This window comes from Caretta caretta, chromosome 7 (genome assembly GCF_965140235.1).
Source record: "Caretta caretta isolate rCarCar2 chromosome 7, rCarCar1.hap1, whole genome shotgun sequence".
NCBI classification, from domain to species: Eukaryota; Metazoa; Chordata; order Testudines; family Cheloniidae; genus Caretta; species Caretta caretta.
This window is the reverse complement of record NC_134212.1, coordinates 79,851,407-79,872,526: the sequence shown is the minus strand read 5'-3', so window position 1 is coordinate 79,872,526 and position 21,120 is coordinate 79,851,407. Positions and strand designations below refer to the sequence as shown.

The 21,120-nt window shown below is 42.9% G+C and overlaps 1 long non-coding RNA gene across 2 annotated transcripts in view; it reads right to left on the bottom strand.

The window, feature by feature from the left end:
• LOC125640199 (uncharacterized) overlaps positions 1–21,120 on the bottom strand; it is a 590,047-nt gene that overhangs the window by 264,385 nt on the left and 304,542 nt on the right. For both annotated transcript variants that reach the window (XR_012669364.1, XR_007357743.2), the window contains exon 4: positions 14,765–14,967. This is a non-coding gene — a long non-coding RNA (uncharacterized LOC125640199). The remainder of the gene's footprint in view (positions 1–14,764; positions 14,968–21,120) is intronic.

Here is a 21,120-nt window from a genome sequence, read left to right as displayed (position 1 = left end):
AGCTGCCCCTGAAAGTCCATTTGAGAGGTTCCACAGGTTGGAGGGGAATTGCTGTAATGTTAAAGTAGTCTCAGCTTACATTCTTTCTGATGAACTCCTCATGTGGTATGGTATGGATGGGAGGAAACATACATCCTCCCAGCCCTTGTACGACTGCCCAGTGAGCTGCACCTGGGCCCTTTGATGGCTTTCCCGGAAAATGGGAATGAGGGTACTGGGGGGAGCAATCGTGCCTCAGAGACAGCTGACCCACCCCTTTGGAGGAAGGGGCAGGATCCCTGGAAACAGTACTTCCCTTTCCTCAACTCTCAAAATTTGCAGATGATAGTGAAATGGGAGGCATAGGAAAGAATGAGACAAACTGCAATCAGATTCAACTCAGGGTGCACTGAAGGATCTGAGACTAGGTTTTTTTTTTCCCTATAGAGTAAAAGGTGGTTGGATGTTGTAAAAAACAAAGCCAGACCCCTTTTGTCTCAGAGATAAGGAAAATAAACTAAACAAGAACAGGCACAAGGGACTTTTCCTGGAATATTTTGCCTGTAGTAAAAAGTAGATGTACAGTACCAATGAGGAAGCATAAAGGAAATTCATGTTGGATTTGGGATTGCATTTCTGGCCATGATGTTTAAAAAATTAAGAACAGTGAAGGAATCAAAGATCAGTAGGCACAGTGAATCCCATGGAATATTTGTGCATAATAAAATCCCTTCCAGAAAACCACTTGACTTCATTTATCAAGAGGATAATTCACCAAAACATGATTTGAGAGGTTAATTAAATAAAAAAGAGCTGTCTGGAGAGCTAATTAGGATGGCAACCCCCCTCCTTTCTCGCCGAGTTCTGATCTTAACCACATTGAATGAATATGTGATTTACTTTACTCAAGACAGGATAGAATTTGACTAAAAGCATAGGATGGTCTGTGCTGCAAATTGCATGAAATGTGGAACAATGTTTCTACATACATGTTGCAAAAAATACACAGACACAGCACCTGATAGATGTAAAGCAGCTATTGCTCTAAGGAATAGTATATAAAATGCATTAATGTAATTTTATTTAATTTGTGGGGAGGAGAAGACAATCTTATAATGAGAATGAATTTTAACACAAGAGAATTTGTCAATCTGATTTAGTGATGTGTGTGTGTGTATACACACACACACACAGAGGTCTGTATACAATTTTTTTCTGAATTCAGCTCCAGTGCTGCAAATAAATAAATGCACAGACAGACAGACTGCATAACCTCTATGGGGGCAAATGCACACATGTAAACACAGAACTGGAGCCTTGTTTGGTAAGTATAAGCAGGGCACTGAAGTGGTACTCAGGAAACCTGGGTTCTACTCCCAGTTCTCCCTCTGACCTGCTAGGTGACCTTGGGCAAGGCACTTCCCCTGTCTGTGCCTCCGTTTCTCCATCCATAAAATGGGGATTATGAATGCTACTGACCTCCTTTGTAAAGCACTTTGAGATCTACTGATTAAAATCATTTCATCAAAGCCAAAGTCGCCCTAGATGACCGCTCTCTATTTTAATGAGTAATGGACCTACAAAATAGTTATGTAGCTCTTTTGATGCATTTGATACAGCATTGCTAAAATGTGTACAATAGTCACCCCCAAGCTGTATTTTTAAATATGCAGCTAAAAATCACTGTGTGGACATTTGGACTTGGACTGGAGCCCAAGCTCTGGGACCCTCCAACCTTGCAGGGTTCCAGAGCTTGGGTTCCAGCCTGAGGGTCCACACAGCAAATTTGGCCCAGAGCCCAAGCCCCACAAGCTCAAATCAGCTGACCCAGGCCAACTGCGGGGGTTTTATCCCTGTGTAGACATACTCAAAGTCAATGGGAATTTAGCAACTCAGGGTTTGTCTAAATGAACACTTAGTTGCTGGCAAACTGGGGTGTAAATTTATTTGGTTCAATCTCAGGCTCATGCCTTCCCCCTACCCTGTCTACACACAAATTGTGCTGACCCAAGGATTGGACCGAGTGTCCCAGGACCCCACAAGGGTGTATGAGCTGAGCTTAAGTCAAGACTAGATTCGGAGTTCAAGCCCTATTGCTTTTCATGCTCTGGGCCCACTGGACTCATGCTCTAGGAGTCTGTCAGAAGTATTCCACAATCCCACGGGCCGACTTTCTTTGTCAAGTTTGGTGGACAGTCAAGTTTTCCCACACTGCACCATGAACAAAGGGCTACAGCAGCCAAATTTGGAGACAGCCCTAGGAAGTCTGGGATAGTTGGACTCAGACCCACATAATGCAGTGTAGACGATGGAGCCCCAGGTTGGGATCCAGGGTTCAACAGTTCCGAACTTGAGGTTACAAATGAGTGTAGATGCTCAAGCCCTAGGTTAACAAACCCAAGGTCTGTTAACTTGAGCATTACTAACCCTGGGCTTACATTGCAGGGTAGACATACCTTAAGCCCACGTGGACCCTGCTTCCATGTACAAATAGCTCCCAAGTGCACTTGGTTTTATCGTGCTTTAAAGTACACTGGGGAACCGTTATTGTACGGCAGACTAGTGTGGGATAGTTTAGCACCCCAGCTTGCCATGGACTAAGTGTTCAAGTAGACAAGCCCTAGCAGGAAAGAGCAGGATCAGGTCCCATATTTATTTCTGTCATTTGATTTTTTTTTCCACTCTTCAGGAGATGTTACTTTGAACACAGTTTCCATTTGACTTCAATGGGATGTTAAACAATGTTTGAAAAGGAAAAAAAGAACATACAAACTATTATTGGCTGGTCACCTACTGAGAGTCCTTGGCTTATTCATTTAAAAACTGCTGACTGATTTTCAGCTACTTTTTAATGTCAGTAAATTTACTCTCAAAAGCAGCAAATATAAGGAATTTAGAAACAGACATCCAGAGTTGCTTGTGGGGTATATTTTGAAAAGCACCAAATATTGCCATTAACATACAGTAACAGCAGTAGCACGTTAGCAATGATTATCTATTTAAACAGTTTTGTTTTAGTTCACATCAGCTCTCCTTAAGCTTCTCTGTCCTTTCCCCCAAACATTATGCTATTTAACTAAAATGTACAGGTTTTTTTTGGATTCCCACAACTTACCCCAAATGAAAACGTCATCTGTTTTCTGCTTGCTCTGCTACAAAACACAGGGGTTGTTTTTAATAGGCTGAGAGTGATTTTTGCCTTTTGTATTTCTGTAAATGCTTCTGGGAGTAGAATAGCTAAATCCATGTAAACAAAGCTAAATATATACCCTGCTTTATTATGGATGGATTTGGGCATCAAGAGCAGAGCAAAAACAATCTATTCTCTCAACCAACATAAAATTTGCTGAATTCCTAGCAAGCTTCATTCTCCATCCAAACTCCCATAGCTCTGCAGTACAAAATATTTCTGCATGCAGAGAAAGAGTATGACAATGTATAAGGCTGATGGATGCACATAACAACATACTAGTTTCATTTTCTGCAAGATAAAAGAAAAATCAAAATGCTCACTGTACCATATCAGTTTTTCCTCGAAAAGAACCAGTGTGAAATACATGGCATTTGAAAATGTGGGAGAAAAAGTCTGAGGTCTCACTAACATTGGATCCAAACATCCTTGTTGTTGTTCTCAAAGTGGGGAGCCATTGAGACTCTGATTGGATATTTCAGCCAATGATTTAACTGTTCAAACTTGGCTGTAATCTTAAAATCTCCCCCTCACCTCGTGTAGAAACGCCTGCTCTCATTCAGATTGAATCACACCCTGGAGCATAGAAGGCCTACCTGATGCAGGATGGTGTAATTTACACCTCCATATGCAAACACTACTGAGATTAGCCCACTGTCTGTCAATGCTTTCACCTCCACATGTTGCTCTAGCCCATTCAGACTTCTCAAGACCCTCAGAGATTGTATTTGCAAATATAACCTCCAGGGGTTTTTTTATTCTTCAAGATGAGGGATGCACAGACCAATTCACTAGTTTTCTCTATGTTCTCTGTTAGATAAATACAAATTGGGTAACACTCTCTTAGTGAATGTGAATAGAGCATGGTTGGTATTATTAACAAATTCACTTACATATACACAATTATACTACATTTAAACAATGACAAAACATGTTTAAGCAGAGAAGCACATATTTCTTGCTAGTTTTCAAGCTTAAGTCTTACTAAACAAAAATATGCCTACATGTCCGAAATTTATTATTAATATACTTAGCCTTAATATAGTGCTTTTCCCCTGGGGCTCTGGCAACACTTTAAAAAGGAAGTTTGTTCATTTTACAGATAGGAAAAGGGAGGTACAAAGTGAAATGAGATTTGCACAAAGACCCACAACTGCAAACTCCCATGGCAGAGACAGTAACTGAACCAAGATTCATGAATCTGAGCCAAGTGTCCAATATATTGGATCATACTGTCTCCTATATCAGTAATACGGTTACAATATAGAAAATAAAAGATATTATGAGTCATTGATCTGTATCCACTAACATATGTTGTCACACTTCTGCCAACAGGAGACTGCATCACTCTTAGTTGATTTGTTTATTTACACTACCATCACCACTCCTTGAACAGAGGTGATCACAAACAACATGCAGTCATTTCTAAGTCCAATACCAATGCCCAGTTCACAAGAAGCAATGTTGCATCAAGAATTTACTTTAGTCAGAGGTATGAAGGCAGAGGGCAAATGTTCAACGTTTGCCACAGCTCCCCCAAAGCATCTCCACAGCAAAAAACTAGCAATAATACAGCACTTTTTCAAAGACTGTACACTGCTTGCTTGTTTGGAAAAAGAAGTTGTAAACCTATGTATAGCACCACCAGCTAGTGTCTCCCACCACAGCAAAATAAATCCTTTCACATTGTAGGCTCCAGTCCATGAGCAATCAGTGATCTGAAATATATACTATGTCCTTTCTTAACAATTATGGTTGATTTGTATGTGTCTTCTCTCAGTCCCAAGCTTCTTCCCAGATCAAACAAGTGAAGGACCTTCTCACTTACGGGGATGTCATAAATATAAAGGGAAGGGTAAACCCCTTTGAAATCCCTCCTGGCCAGGGGAAAGCTCCTCTCACCTGTAAAGGGTTAAGAAGCTAAAGGTAACCTCGCTGGCACCTGACCAAAATGACCAATGAGGAGACAAGATACTTTCAAAAGCTGGGAGGAGGGAGAGAAACAAAGGGTCTGTGTCTGTCTATATGCTGCTCTTGCCAGGGACAGAACAGGAATGGAGTCTTAGAACTTTTAGTAAGTAATCTAGCTAGGTATGTGTTAGATTATGATTTCTTTAAATGGCTGAGAAAAGAATTGTGCTGAATAGAATAACTATTTCTGTCTGTGTATCTTTTTTGTAACTTAAGGTTTTGCCTAGAGGGGTTCTCTATGTTTTTGAATCTAATTACCCTGTAAGATATCTACCATCCTGATTTTACAGGGGGCATTTCTTTATTTCTATTTACTTCTATTTTTTATTAAAAGTCTTCTTGTAAAAAACTGAATGCTTTTTCATTGTTCTCAGATCCAAGGGTTTGGGTCTGTGGTCACCTATGCAAATTGGTGAGGCTTTTTATCCAACATTTCCCAGGAGAGGGGGGGGTGCAAGTGTTGGGAGGATTGTTCATTGTTCTTAAGATCCAAGGGTCTGGGTCTGTAGTCACCTAGGCAAATTGGTGAGGCTTTTTACCAAACCTTGTCCAGGAAGTGGGGTGCAAGGTTTTGGGAAGTATTTTGGGGGGAAAGACGCGTCCAAACAGCTCTTCCCCAGTAACCAGTATTAGTTTGGTGGTGGTAGCGGCCATTCCAAGGATAACGGGTGTAATATTTTGTACCTTGGGGAAGTTTTGACCTAAGCTGGTAAAGATAAGCTTAGGAGGTTTTTCATGCAGGTCCCCACATCTGTACCCTAGAGTTCAGAGTGGGGGAGGAACCTTGACATGGTGGCATAGTGGTGGGATTAACCTGAAATCATTTTGAGATCCAGTTGAGATTTTTTTGAACTAGAAATACAGATTTTAAAAAGGAATTTTTTTTTTCCTTTGGAAAGGAAGTCCAGAAAGCAGTTGAAACTGAAAGCAGATGGTTTTTTCTCTGCTGTGGCCAAGCAGAGACAAAAGGGGATTATCTTGTGAATTGCAGATTTTCTTTGCCTGGAGGCAGGGTACTTAACTCCTGCAGGGAAATTCACAGTCTTCCAACCCAGAGGTTTTTTTTTTCTTTTCTTTCTAAAAGTAAATAGGGGGTGTGTGTTCTACCCATTTGCTTTTTCTTTGGGCTGGGTAAGCAGGTTTCCAAGTAGTTGGAGGTTTTTTGCTTTAATTTGGGCCCAGAGCAGAGACAAGGGAATTGTCTTTTTCTGTAGGCTGGCAGTCACTATCAGAGAATAGGTATTCTATTCCAGTACAGCAAAATTTTACAGCCACATTTTGTTTGTTTATTTCTAAACCTCGGGTGTAAAGTTAGTTAAAAACAGAGAGGTTAGAATGACCAAATCCTCAGCTCGACTACAGCTGGAATTAGCCAAATTTCAGGCTGAGGAAAAACAAAGGGAACATGAAAGACAGATAGAACTCATGCGGCTGGAGAAGGAGGTACAGGAGGCTGCCCACAAGAGGGAAATGGAGGCAAGGAAGCATGTGGAGGAGGAGAAGGAAAAAGAGAGGAAGCATGTGGAGGAGGAGAAGGAAAAAGAGAGGAAGCATGTGGAGGAGGTGGAGAGGATAAAGGCCCAGCAGAATATACCAACAAACCCTAGCAATCCTTCTCCAGGTACCACTTCCCATCCCAGAAAGTTCCCCACCTACAAGGCAGGTGATGATACTGAGGCCTTCTTAGAAAACTTCGAAAGGGCCTGCCTTGGGTACAACATCTCTACTGACCAATACATGGTAGAGCTGAGGCAGCAGCTCAGTGGACCCTTAGCTGAGGTGGCAGCTGAAATGCCTAAAGAACACATGAACAAGTATGAACTGTTTAAATCCAAGGCGAGAGTCAGAATGGGGATAACACCCGAGCAGTCTCGTCGGAGGTTCAGAGCCCTAAGGTGGAAACCAGACATGGCATTTACCCGACATGCCTACCACATTGTGAAACATTGGGATGCCTGGATATCAGGAGCAAGTGTTGAATCTCCAGTAAATTTGCCCTTCCTAATGAAAATGGAACAATTCTTAGAGGGTGTTCCTAAGGAAATAGAAAGATACATCCTAGACGGGAAGCCCAAAACTGTAATCGAGGCAGGAGAGATTGGAGCCAGATGGGTGGAGGTGGCAGAGAAGAAGAAAACTGGTCGCAGTTGGAGCGTAGACCAGAAGGGACCACCCCAGACCACACCCTATTACCGGGGGCCGCCCAAAGCCCCACCTACCTCCCAAAGAACCCTCCAGACCCCTTATCGTCCCACCACCCCGTTCTCCAGCAACCCTCCTCGCCCCAGTGACCCATCAGCTGGACGATGTTTTAAATGTAACTGAGCTGGGGCATGTAAAGGCCAACTGCCCCAAGAACCCCAACAGATTACAGTTCATTGCACCAGAATCACACCAGAGGTCCACAGGCCCAGATACCTCCCAGATACCCTTGGAGCGGAGGGAAACTGTGAGTGTGGGCGGGAAGAAGGTCACCGCGTGGAGGGACACCGGAGCACAAGTGTCAGCTATCCATGCTTCCTTAGTGGACCCCAATTTAATCAACCCAGAGATCCAAGTGACGATTCAACCCTTCAAGTCCAACTCTTTCAATTTGCCTACAGCCAAGTTGCCTGTCCAGTACAAGGGCTGGTCAGGAATGTGGACTTTTGCAGTCTATGATGATTATCCCATCCCCATGCTGTTGGGGGAAGACTTGGCCAATCATGTGAAACAGGCCAAGAGGGTGGGAACGGTCACCCGCAGCCAGGCTAAACAAGCCGTGAGGCCTAGCTCTGTTCCGGAAACTTCTATCAGGACCCGGTCAGAGGTGATGGACCTGGACCCCAGGCCAATGTCTGCAACAGCAGTAGTGGATCCAGTCCCAGAGACCCAGACGGAACCAGTCCTAGAACCGGAACCAGCCGAACAACCAATACCAGACCCCGTGTCAGCACTGAATCCAGTACTTGCAACCTCAACACCAGAGGGCCCCACCGAACCTGAACTGGCAGCAGCCGATAACCCTACACAAGAGGCTCAGCCAGAGCCTGAATCCCAACATAGTGCACCAGCGGAGAGCGGTTCACAGTCAACAGAAACAGCTCCATCCCCTATATCGCTTCCAGAGGGACCAAGCCTAGGTCCACAATCCCATGAGGAACTGATGTCTCCAGCATCAAGGGAACAGTTCCAGACCGAACAGGAAGCAGATGAAAGCCTCCAGAGAGCTTGGACGGCGGCACGGAGCAACCCACCGCCTCTCAGCTCTTCTAATCGATCCAGGTTTGTTATAGAAAGAGGACTTTTATACAAGGAAACTCTTTCTGGTGGACACCAGGAAGACTGGCATCCTCAGAGACAGTTGGTAGTTCCAACTAAATACCGGGCCAAGCTCTTGAGCTTAGCCCACGATCACCCTAGTGGCCATGCTGGGGTGAACAGGACCAAAGACCGTTTGGGGGGGTCATTCCACTGGGAGGGAATGGGCAAGGATGTTTCTACCTATGTCCAGTCTTGTGAGGTGTGCCAAAGAGTGGGAAAACCCCAAGACCAGGTCAAAGCCCCTCTCCAGCCACTCCCCATCATTGAAGTTCCATTTCAGCGAGTAGCTGTGGATATTCTGGGTCCTTTTCTGAAAAAGACACCCAGAGGAAAGCAGTACATACTGACTTTCATGGATTTTGCCACCCGATGGCCAGAAGCAGTAGCTCTAAGCAACACCAGGGCTAAAAGTGTGTGCCAGGCACTAGCAGACATTTTTGCCAGGGTAGGTTGGCCCCCCGACATCCTCACAGATGCAGGGACTAATTTCCTGGCAGGAACTATGAAAAACCTTTGGGAAGCTCATGGGGTAAATCACTTGGTTGCCACTCCTTACCACCATCAAACAAATGGCATGGTGGAGAAGTTTAATGGAACTTTGGGGGCCATGATACGTAAATTTGTAAATGAGCACTCCAATGATTGGGACCTAGTGTTGCAGCAGTTGCTCTTTGCCTACAGAGCTGTACCACATCCCAGTTTAGGGTTTTCCCCATTTGAACTTGTATATGGCCGTGAGGTTAAGGGGCCATTGCAGTTGGTGAAGCAGCAATGGGAGGGATTTACACCGTCTCCAGGAACTAACATTCTGGACTTTGTAACCAACCTACAAAACACCCTCTGAACCTCTTTAGCCCTTGCTAGAGAAAACTTACAGGATGCTCAAAAAGAGCAAAAAGCCTGGTATGATAAACATGCCAGAGAGCGTTCCTTCAAAGTAGGAGACCAGGTCATGGTCTTAAAGGTGCTCCAGGCCCATAAAATGGAAGCATCGTGGGAAGGGCCATTCATGGTCCAGGAGCGCCTGGGAGCTGTTAATTATCTCATAGCATTCCCCACCTCCAACCGAAAGCCTAAGGTGTACCATATTAATTCTCTAAAGCCCTTTTATTCCAGAGAATTAAAGGTTTGTCAGTTTACAGCCCAGGGAGGAGACGACGCTGAGTGGCCTGAAGGTGTTTACTACGAAGGGAAATGTGCTGGTGGTGTGGAAGAGGTGAACCTCTCCATGACCCTTGGGCGTATGCAGCGACAGCAGATCCAGGAGCTGTGCACTAGCTACGCGCCAACGTTCTCAGCCACCCCAGGACTGACTGAACGGGCATACCACTCCATTGACACAGGTAATGCTCACCCAATTAGGGTCCAACCTTACCGGGTGTCTCCTCAAGCTAAAACTGCTATAGAACGGGAGATCCAGGATATGTTACAGATGGGTGTAATCCGCCCCTCTGAAAGTGCATGGGCATCTCCAGTGGTTCTAGTTCCCAAACCAGATGGGGAAATACGTTTTTGCGTGGACTACCGTAAGCTAAATGCTGTAACTCGCCCAGACAACTATCCAATGCCACGCACAGATGAACTATTAGAGAAACTGGGACGGGCCCAGTTCATCTCTACCTTGGACTTAACCAAGGGGTACTGGCAGGTACCGCTAGATGAATCTGCCAAGGAAAGGTCAGCCTTCATCACACATCTCGGGCTGTATGAATTTAATGTACTCCCTTTTGGGCTGCGAAATGCACCCACCACTTTCCAAAGACTTGTAGATGGTCTCCTAGCGGGATTAGGAGAATATGCAGTCGCCTACCTTGATGACGTGGCCATATTTTCGGATTCCTGGGCAGACCACCTGGAACATCTACAAAAAGTCCTTGAGCGCATAAGGGAGGCAGGACTAACTGTTAAGGCTAAGAAGTGTCAAATAGGCCTAAACAGAGTGACTTACCTTGGACACCAGGTGGGTCAAGGAACTATCAGCCCCCTACAGGCCAAAGTGGATGCTATCCAAAAGTGGCCTGTCCCAAAGTCAAAGAAACAGGTTCAATCCTTCTTAGGCTTGGCCGGTTATTACAGACGATTTGTACCGCACTACAGCCAAATCGCTGCCCCACTGACAGACCTAACCAAAAAGAAACAGCCAAATGCTGTTCAGTGGACCGAAAAGTGTCAGAAGGCCTTTAACAAGCTTAAAGCGACACTCATGTCTGACCCTGTACTAAGGGCCCCAGACTTTGACAAACCGTTCCTAGTAACCACAGATGCGTCCGAGCGTGGTGTGGGAGCAGTTTTAATGCAGAAAGGACCTGATCAAGAATTCCACCCTGTAGTGTTTCTCAGCAAAAAACTGTCTGAGAGGGAAAGCAACTGGTCAGTCACTGAAAAAGAATGTTACGCCATTGTCTACGCTCTGGAAAAGCTACGCCCATATGTTTGGGGACGGCGTTTCCACCTGCAAACCGACCATGTTGCACTGAAGTGGCTTCACACCCTCAAAGAAACTAACAAAAAACTTCTTCGGTGGAGTTTAGCTCTCCAAGATTTTGATTTCGACATCCAACACATCTCAGGAGCTTCTAACAAAGTGGCTGATGCACTCTCCCGTGAAAGTTTCCCAGAGTCAACTCGTTAAAATCATCCTTGAGATGTGGAAAATATTGTTAGTCTTTATGTACTTGGTAGTATATTTAGAGATGCATGTGTCTTATTAACTCTGTTTTCCTAGAGCTCCAGGAAGAAATCCCAGCCAGTGTTTCACCTAGCTGAGATTTGGGGGGCGTGTCATAAATATAAAGGGAAGGGTAAACCCCTTTGAAATCCCTCCTGGCCAGGGGAAAGCTCCTCTCACCTGTAAAGGGTTAAGAAGCTAAAGGTAACCTCGCTGGCACCTGACCAAAATGACCAATGAGGAGACAAGATACTTTCAAAAGCTGGGAGGAGGGAGAGAAACAAAGGGTCTGTGTCTGTCTGTATGCTGCTTCTTGCCAGGGACAGAACAGGAATGGAGTCTTAGAACTTTTAGTAAGTAATCTAGCTAGGTATGTGTTAGATTATGATTTCTTTAAATGGCTGAGCAAAGAATTGTGCTGAATAGAATAACTATTTCTGTCTGTGTATCTTTTTTGTAACTTAAGGTTTTGCCTAGAGGGGTTCTCTATGTTTTTGAATCTAATTACCCTGTAAGATATCTACCATCCTGATTTTACAGGGGGGATTTCTTTATTTCTATTTACTTCTATTTTTTATTAAAAGTCTTCTTGTAAAAAACTGAATGCTTTTTCATTGTTCTCAGATCCAAGGGTTTGGGTCTGTGGTCACCTATGCAAATTGGTGAGGCTTTTTATCCAACATTTCCCAGGAGAGGGGGGGTGCAAGTGTTAGGAGGATTGTTCATTGTTCTTAAGATCCAAGGGTCTGGGTCTGTAGTCACCTAGGCAAATTGGTGAGGCTTTTTACCAAACCTTGTCCAGGAAGTGGGGTGCAAGGTTTTGGGAAGTATTTTGGGGGGAAAGACGCGTCCAAACAGCTCTTCCCCAGTAACCAGTATTAGTTTGGTGGTGGTAGCGGCCAGTCCAAGGATAACGGGTGTAATATTTTGTACCTTGGGGAAGTTTTGACCTAAGCTGGTAAAGATAAGCTTAGGAGGTTTTTCATGCAGGTCCCCACATCTGTACCCTAGAGTTCAGAGTGGGGGAGGAACCTTGACAGGGGACTTGCCGAAGCTCCCTGCCAGAGGATGTCCACCGAGTAATTGTTCCTTCTTATGACCAACAACTATGTCGAAATTATAAATGGAGTTTCCAGTACTGGCTTACACGCAGTAGTAGCAGTAAATATTTATGTTTTGGTAGCATCAAAATGAGAATGAATTCCAGAAACTAACTGCAAAACCGAACAAACTGGAAGTGAAGATGGTTGAGTTTTTAGTGCTTCATATCATTAAGTGACAACACCCCAGCCAGAATGTATCATCAAATACTGTAAAGTAATGTTATAGTGGTCCTTTATTTCTTCCATCTACTCAGGCAGCTGTGACAGATTTTGAGCTGACTGTAAAATTGGTTCCAATTTTACTGCTTTGCTGCCTATTTATTTCTGCAAGTACAAGGACAGTGAACCGGAACAATCAGTTAGCTACTACTCACCATACTTACCTGACGATAAATATCAAAACCAACATTTAAAAACTTGGTTGTAAAAGATTAAACACCTAAATTCAAGGTTGTGCACTTATTAAAAGTGGCCTGATTTTCCAGGGTGTTCAGCCTGCAGCGCCCACTGATATCAGTTTTCATGAAGGGCATGATCATACTGAAGTCAACAGAAACTCGACTCTGAAAATCAAGTCACTGTCTCTATGGAGTACCTGCAGAGGAGGAGATACTAGAAAAGAAAATTCTATCACTAGTGGGGCAAATCCTCAGGTGTTGTCATTTATCATAGCTCCAAATGAAGCTATGACCATTTTTACCAGCTAAGAATCTGTCACAATATTTTTTACAGAGTCTGGTTCAATGAACTCAATCTTTTTCAAGGGCCACATACTACTAAAGATACTGCTGTGACTACAGTCAGTGGGGAAGGATCTCAAAGATTGTTTGTGTAGTTTTAGATATCTTGCAAGTCATTGCCTTTCATAGAGATGCCTCAAATTTGCATAACTACCCTTCCCATAAAGTTGCTTATTCATGCACCAGTTCCAATTCCCCCATTGCAAAACCTTAGATCTGCTACTGAAAAACTGGGTACTTCATAGGAACAACAAACCCAGCTGAGTCCAGAATAAAATCAAAGATTTCTGAATAGCACAATGTGTCCTTCAATGGCAGGGGGTTCAAATGTCAATCAGTGATACAACCAAGAATATAAGAGGATGAAAGTATTTGGAAACTGTGTCTGGAAAAAAAAGCTTTTGCTTCTTCAGTTACACTGACAGTGGGAGTAACAAACTGACAACAGTTGAAAAAAAACTCCCATATCCCTTTTCTGCACAAAATAAAAAGTGGCTTTTAAAATTACAAGTGACCATTTGAGAACACCCTTACCACTTTATTCTTCCCTCTGAAAACATGGTCTCCTTTGAAGTAACAGGTCTGATCATTGAGACAGTCACATTTTTTAAATATGACTTTATAACTCAGGTATATCACCACCCTAGTCCTACTTATATATATTTTAAATTAGGTCAGAATTCACAAGAGATATATTCACAATTCACAAGATTGCCTGTTCTGTGACAAAAAGACTTTAATACTTGGCTTTTAACTTGTTTGAGAAATGGTAGGACAGTTCTTCTAGGATTATTACAGATGTTGAAGGTTAAACATATCATAAGAACAGCCATTCTGGGTCAGACGAATGGTCCATCTAGCCTAGTATCCTGTCTTCCAACAGTGGCTAATGCCAGGAGCTTCATAGGGAATGAACAGAACAGGTAATCGTCAAGTGATCCACCCCTGGTCGCCCATTCCCAGCTTCTGGCAATCAGAGACTAGGGATACTTCAGAGCATGGTTTTGCATCCTTGCCTATCCTGGCTAACATCAAATTATAATTAATAGTTTAGCATATAACTTCTACCTGATTGCTACAGAAAGCTGATAAGACTTTTATTTTTAAAACCAAGTACACCTAAGTATGTGTGAAACACAGGCACTTCTCCTTCATTTCCCATCCCTTCTTCCTGGAGAAGGGCCAGACAACCTAAGTTCAATATGGATGGTGGCAGTTCAAAATGAGTCCACCATTTTAGACTTCAGCTACAGTAATTGGTGTCAGCATGCAATTGGTGTCACCAGAAAAGAGTTCCAGTTTCCCACATTCTTAATAAGTGTGCACTAAGGATGGGCAAATTTCAAAAGATGCAGTGGAGTTTTTTGGTTCAGATTAACACACAAAATTCAGATGCATCATCATTTCTAATTTTAACTATCCAGACTTCTCGATCTCCAGAATTGGAGAGGAGAAGAGAGAGTGTGTGAGTGAGAGTTTGAGTGTAAGTAAAAGTAGTGGAGCTAGCAAGATTTCCAGTACACCTCCTCCCTGTCAGGTAGGAAATACTGTCACAGAATGGTCTTTTTCCTGATACTTTGGAATTTTTGTCCATTGCCCTCAGAGATTGCCCTTTGCTGTACAGTGCATTTGAAAATGAATCCCCAGCTGCCTTGTTAAGGTAAAACAAAGGGACAGAAAGGGGCAAGGATGTGGCCCCAAAAGAGGAATGAGATGACAGGATATTTATTGTCCCCTCATCTACACATGCAGTCAGTGATCACAGACTGAAAACACAAACATTTAATTAGAACTCCCAAAGGTAACACACCTGATTCAGAACTCCAACCAGCACCTCCATCTCAGACTCCAATCAGTTTGTGCTCCTTTTGCTTCTGTCAAAAACTGTTCCAGCTGGCTCACCATTGCAAAAGCTTTCAATCCTCTTCTAGCTTTCTTATGTTCTAAATGCTGAGCATATTTTGGCCATATGGTTCTGGAATTGGATATGTGCCTTGACTCTTCTGTCCATAGCTGCTTTGAAACACAAAAGAAAGTCACTGAATTGGAGTTGGCTATCCCTCTTAAACACAAGGAGTTAAGTTCCTGCTCTTAATGCATGCAGTTTGATAGCACCTATTAGTCTAGAGTAAATACTTCAAGAAGGGGGGAACTAAAGGAAGATAACCATTACTGTACAATTACATCCCAGAATTATTGAAATTAAGGTATTTGTTTAATATATACACCATTTTGCCACAACATGATGGTGGAAGACAGTGGGCCCGATTCCCTCTTGCACTGAAATAGTTGTTTACACTACTGAAAAATGAGTCAAAGGGGATATAAAACACTGCCAAATCACAACAACATTTTACACCCACTTTGCACGAGTGTAAGTAACTGCTCAAGATTCAGGACCAATGTGTTTGAGTCACATTGTATTTTTTAAAAGCATATCTACAGTATATGCTAAAAGGAACAAGGAAGGGTATTAAAATAGTCAGCAGAAGAGGAGGGGTTAGGGCAACAGCACATGAACCATTCAACAAGTGAGAAACAGAGAATCCCACAAGCTAATGTAAACGTAATTAACGAGGCAAATAAAACCATTTTCTTTATCCATCATTGTGATTCTAATTTTTCTCACTAGCCACATGGACCACAAATTTTAATGTCTTCCTTTACCCAAACTATTCATTCCCCATCATACTTAAAATACATTAGACTTATTTACATAGCACTTTTAATATGGAAAGTTCCCAAGCACTTAAGACAGTATTAACTCTATCCAGTATTTGAATGCAGGCCTGGGCTGTAATGTTTCATCTAATAGCAGATAATAGAAAGTGAAGAGTTCCTTATCCACATGAATCTACAGGGGGAGTTCATGGCAGACAGACTACAAACAGCTATACTGTAATTCAGTAAGACTCTTGTGTTAAAAACCCTAAATAGCTGTGCAGTATTGCCCATAAATCCTTCTTTTATTTCAATGCTTTACTTGCTCAAATCATCCCTCATCTTGATTAACGTTATATCCTACTTGCTGATCTATCCAACTGTTTTCTCACTATGGCCTTATCTTCACTGCATGTTAACCATGGTGTAAGTAATCATGTCTTAGTCAATGCTACTGCCTGACCACATTGTCAATGTTAGCCTGCTGCTAACATTGTCACACTAATGGCACTGCCTACAGAATCATTTGGACTGTAATGTTTTTAATGCCATACACATAATTGGGACATAATGTGTGCTTAAGGGAAAGTACATTGGGCTGGACTGGGTTGTCAACAATTATGATTTGGACATTATTAAAGACACTAAAAGACACTATTAAAGACCATATGAACCTGTTAGTGCTGCAGAGTCTTCTCCAACAATGACTGCATGGGCTCGCTTAGTTGAGCTACAATGGTGAGTACATTGGGGCTACATAATAGGCTTACATGGCATAGTTGGACTGCTGTATAGTGCATTGAGGCTATTGCCTTGTTTTTAGATGTAGTGTTTATGCAAAGAATATGGAAATAAAGATTCCTTTCAATTCAACTTTATTGAAATTCACTGATGCTAAAAACATGGCCATAGGAGTTGCCGTAAGCTGGTGAAAGTATGTGAAACACCACACAAAACATAGTCCCTTATACTAATGATTTTTACAACCCTTACATCTGTTCTCTTTTTGGTGCCCTGAAGCATTTCTACAGCAAAACTCTGTCTTCTGATGCCAGGGTGGTTTGTGGGTATTGGCTGGCTCTCAGGAACTGTTTACTGTATTTTGTAGTACATGATAACATGGAGGAGATTCCATGGGTTCTGGATTGGCCCCCATGGCTCATGACCATGAATAGTCTCTCAAACGTGGTCCTGTTTTGAAACTCCATGTCTCATTCTATCACCTCACGATTTCAGTGGAGATACCTTAATACAGCTCCTTCTCCTCCTTCCATTGCTCCTCCTCGGCCTCCTTGTCCTCTATCCTACACTTCTCCTCCTCCTCCTCCTTTCTTCACTTCTCCAACTCCATGTGCTCTCCCAACCTCCTGGAGCATGCCTTATTCACCTCCATTATCAAGTTATCCCTGGTCATCCACCACTTTATCCCCAAATTCAGAATCGTCTCCCTGACACAGAGTGGTCTTCTAGTTGTCAGGCCACCCCTTGATGAGTCAAATACTGCTGCACTTGTTCCTGATAGATTTTTAAAAAGTTTTTGAGTTCGTATAATTTTATTCTCTTTCTACACAGCAGCAACTGAAAAGTAATTTTTTTTAACCTCAAAAAAATCCTGTTCTCTGGGCTTTTTCATTCTGCCACTAAAATCCTGCCTGTTGAAAACTTTTCTCAAGGAGTTATCCCAAGAGAAGAAATGGTCTTTTGGAGAGAGGGAAGGGACCAGTTACTTGAAGGGACAGCAGCAACGGTGGATTATGCTGCATTTTTTTACAGGTGGAGCAACCGTCCAAGATGTCATGTGGCTTCAGATACTAGCATGGAAGAAAGACCAGTTATTCCAAGTATCGGGGATGAGACCATCCATTTACGCAAAGGAAATCTTTCTGGATCTTGTTGACAGATGAACTGATAAGTGACTGGACAAGGACTGCAAGTAACGGTTGTGGCAGACAGCGGCTTGCCCTAACAAGAAATCTGAGAGACCACCTAGAATTTTTACTGAGTGAAAAAATCTGCTTCATTACTCTCCAGTAATGGATCAAAATCAGATCACTAATAAACTGGGTACTGTACTAGTGGCAGGGTGATTTAATATGTAGGTAATTTAAGACGATAGCAAGTGTTTTAGGCATAGTTTTATGCCCATTTAAATTTTGGCTGGGACCTGGCTGCATTTATATTAACGCTTTTTAATTTAAAAAAAGATACTGCAATCAGCTTCTGTAAAGTAAAGCTTTGCATTTTTTCCTCCACTATTTCAATTGATTATTTGGGATTGGGGAAGAGGAATGGGGGCAGGAGGCAAGCATAATGGTACTATATCTGCCCTCAACTGAAGCACAAGCTAAGTTTATAGGCTAAATAAAGCAAAAGTGATACTGTCAGAAACTGCTGCTTTAAAAACTTTTCTCTGCTTGTCCACAATTTTGAACTCAGTGTTTGAGATCAGGAGTGGGGTGGGGCAGAAGAAGCTGGGCAAATACAATGGTGATGCATCCACCCTCAACTGGAGATAGGATTACAGATTAAGAACCTTCCCAAATATTTCATTACAACAGCAAAGACTGCAGTCTCCATTTTACCAGCCTAAGATCCTGATTCCTCCCCTGCTTCTTTGTTTTGGAAATGTCCACCATGCTGTGCTCTTCCTTGATCAGAAAGAGAGAGGAACAGCTCCTGTGACTCAGGGATAAGCTCCTATCTGAGGCTAAGGCTACCCCCCATCTCTTTCACCTGTCTCTACTGTGTGCCCAGTGCAGTGTGTGTTGCATCTTCACAGTCATCCAGGTTCCAAACCCACACCTGTTCCAGCTCCACAGATGAGTCCATGCTGACATGGGGCTTTGTGGTCAGGTGGGTGCTCAGAACAGAGTCCAATTAATCATAAAAGCAACAGGTTGTTGGGGCACCACTGAGCCATTTATTCTTAGACCTGGCCTTCCAGTAGCCCATGTTCAGCCCCTCTGTCTTCCCCCTCCATTGCTGTCCAGTCTGTTCAATCCCGTGTTCTTCCCTTAGCTTCTTCAATATATCTTCTTCGTACCGTTAAAAACATGGGTCTTGTTCACTTGAGCCCAAACCAGCACCAAGATTCTGGTATGTTTATATGGCCAGGTGGGTGCATAGGTAGACAAGCTTATCAGGGGCCATTGCTCTGCTGTTTCCAATACTGGAGATGGAGAAGACTGGAGAAACTGTAACTAGGATGGGACTGTGAACACTACAAAAGGGATAACTAGGTAGACTATTCCAGTCAGGGGTCATCACACAGTTAGCATGGGCAGATGGTAAAGCAGTAAGTACAAGGGTATGGGTAACCAATGAGCTTATGGGAAGGAATTGAAGGAACATGATCTCTCAGTTATGGGTGCCCATGGTGGCAAGTATTCACTGCATTAAACGCATTGTCATGTAGCAACCTTGTGTTCTGCCCTATAGTTCACAGCATGATGGCTACCTTGCCATATAGCTCTGATAGCAGTGTGTGAATGTGTACTGTATTAAGGGAGGAAACCATGGTTGAGCATGAGGTCAGCATGCAGTGAAGGCAAGGCCTATATTCCAGCTAGCCCAAAATGATACTGTCTGTTTTGCATGACAAACACATTGCTCCACTATGCTTTTCCTCTTTGTTCAGCTCCAGGACAGTTTAGGTTCTCCACATCTACATCTCTGTCATTAGTGGAAGAGCCTCTTCCTGTTCTGCTACCACCTCATGGAAACATCTATCCATGCATTCCTTCTCACTGGTCATCTTGTCCTTCTCAAATCTTTCCCAGTATAACATCTTGTCTCCTTTACTTTTGCTGAAATATGGGGTATTGGCAAAGCCAGGCTCACATAGCCTAGAAACAGTGTGCTCAGTATTGTGCATAAAATCTGGAATTTGACTCTAAGGACCTAAAAATTCCCCACTGCAGATTACTTCTTGACTGCATCAGGCACAAAACGGTTCAAAACTAGTCAGATCCATCCTCTCTCTCCTCCTCCTACAGACTCACCAATAATTCCCACCATCATTCCTCCTACTCAGACTCACCAATAGCTGGTCTGGTATCTTTTCTGCTCCCTACTCTTTAATAGTCTGTCACTGCCCTGAGAGGACTGTTATAAAAGTACTTTATCATGTTCAGGTTTTTCCATGAAAAAAATCTGCCTGATTGAACATTCCATCAGTAGGCCCAAGGCACTCAGCCAGATCTCTGAAAGGAAGCTGGATGGTAGATAAAGGTAATTATAGAATAACATTTGCCACAGTATATTTAAGGTTGTGTCAGCACTTTCCCTATTTTAAGAGGTTTATAATTCTATGAGAGCTGATAGCCTGAAACTTGTCAAATGAATCTAGGGAAAAATAACCTGAAATGCAGCTATTCAGTGAGATGCCTTGAACTGAGAAACATTAATGCAAAAGGAGGCTTTGGAGTGATAGTGGGTGGCAGATTAGATATGAACTTGCAAAAGGAAATGCTGGCAAAACAGACATACCAACTAAACACTTTTCCACCACTGTGTTTCCAAGAATTACCAGTGGCCACTCACTGTTTCCAGAAAATGAACTGTGTGTGTCAGGGTAAAATAAAAGCTTAATGTGAAAAGTATTAGGCAGGCGGCAACACATGTTGTGGTGGTCAGTAATACTCCTATAGTCAGCACCATCCACCTAAAAGCAGGGAAGAATTTAAAGGCCATGTCGATACTACAGACTTATTCTGGCATAGCTACGTTGGTCAGGAATATGAAGAGGAGCAATCTGTGACCAACATAGCTGTGCTGGCAAAATCTGTAGTGTAGACACAGTACACCAGAACAACTCAGTGCTATTGCCATTATAGCTTGTTTTGCACGGGGGGCCAGAATAACTGAACAAGCAACAGCGCAGTTTCCTGCTATTGCTGCATTCACACTAGGAGCGGTTTGCCAGTGCCAATATAGCATACCCCCGGTATAGCCATACTGGCAAAGCACTCGTAGGGTGGATGTGGCCTAAGGTAAGGTGTGAATTGAAACCTCTATATGTACACTGGTATAACTCCCAATGTGAGCACCATTATTCTGGTAGGAAGCAGTTTAAGCTAAACCAGATAAAGCTACTCTTATTCCAGAACAATGTCCACAGGAGGAGTTATATTAGTCTAACTATAGTGATTTACCTATAGCCATATAATCGTACTGGTATAGCTTGCCAGGAGTACATTTTGTGAGACTCTAACACTCGTTCAGCACAGTGCAAACCACCTGAGTTAGACTTTCTTACATTTAATTTTGTTTTCAAAGAACTTTTAAAAGAGTTATTTATACTGAGAAACAAGAGTAGAGGTGGTGGGATGGGGAAATGGGATTGACTAGGGAAATTTTAAGAGAGTTAAGGGATATGTGGAGTTTTTATTTCTTGCTAACTGGGAGGAATCCTTTCCAAAACAACACTGAATAAGGGCATTAAAAAGGTGGAAAGGATTAGAGCTATGCCACTTACATGTAGCACCCCCTCTCCGCCCAGTTACC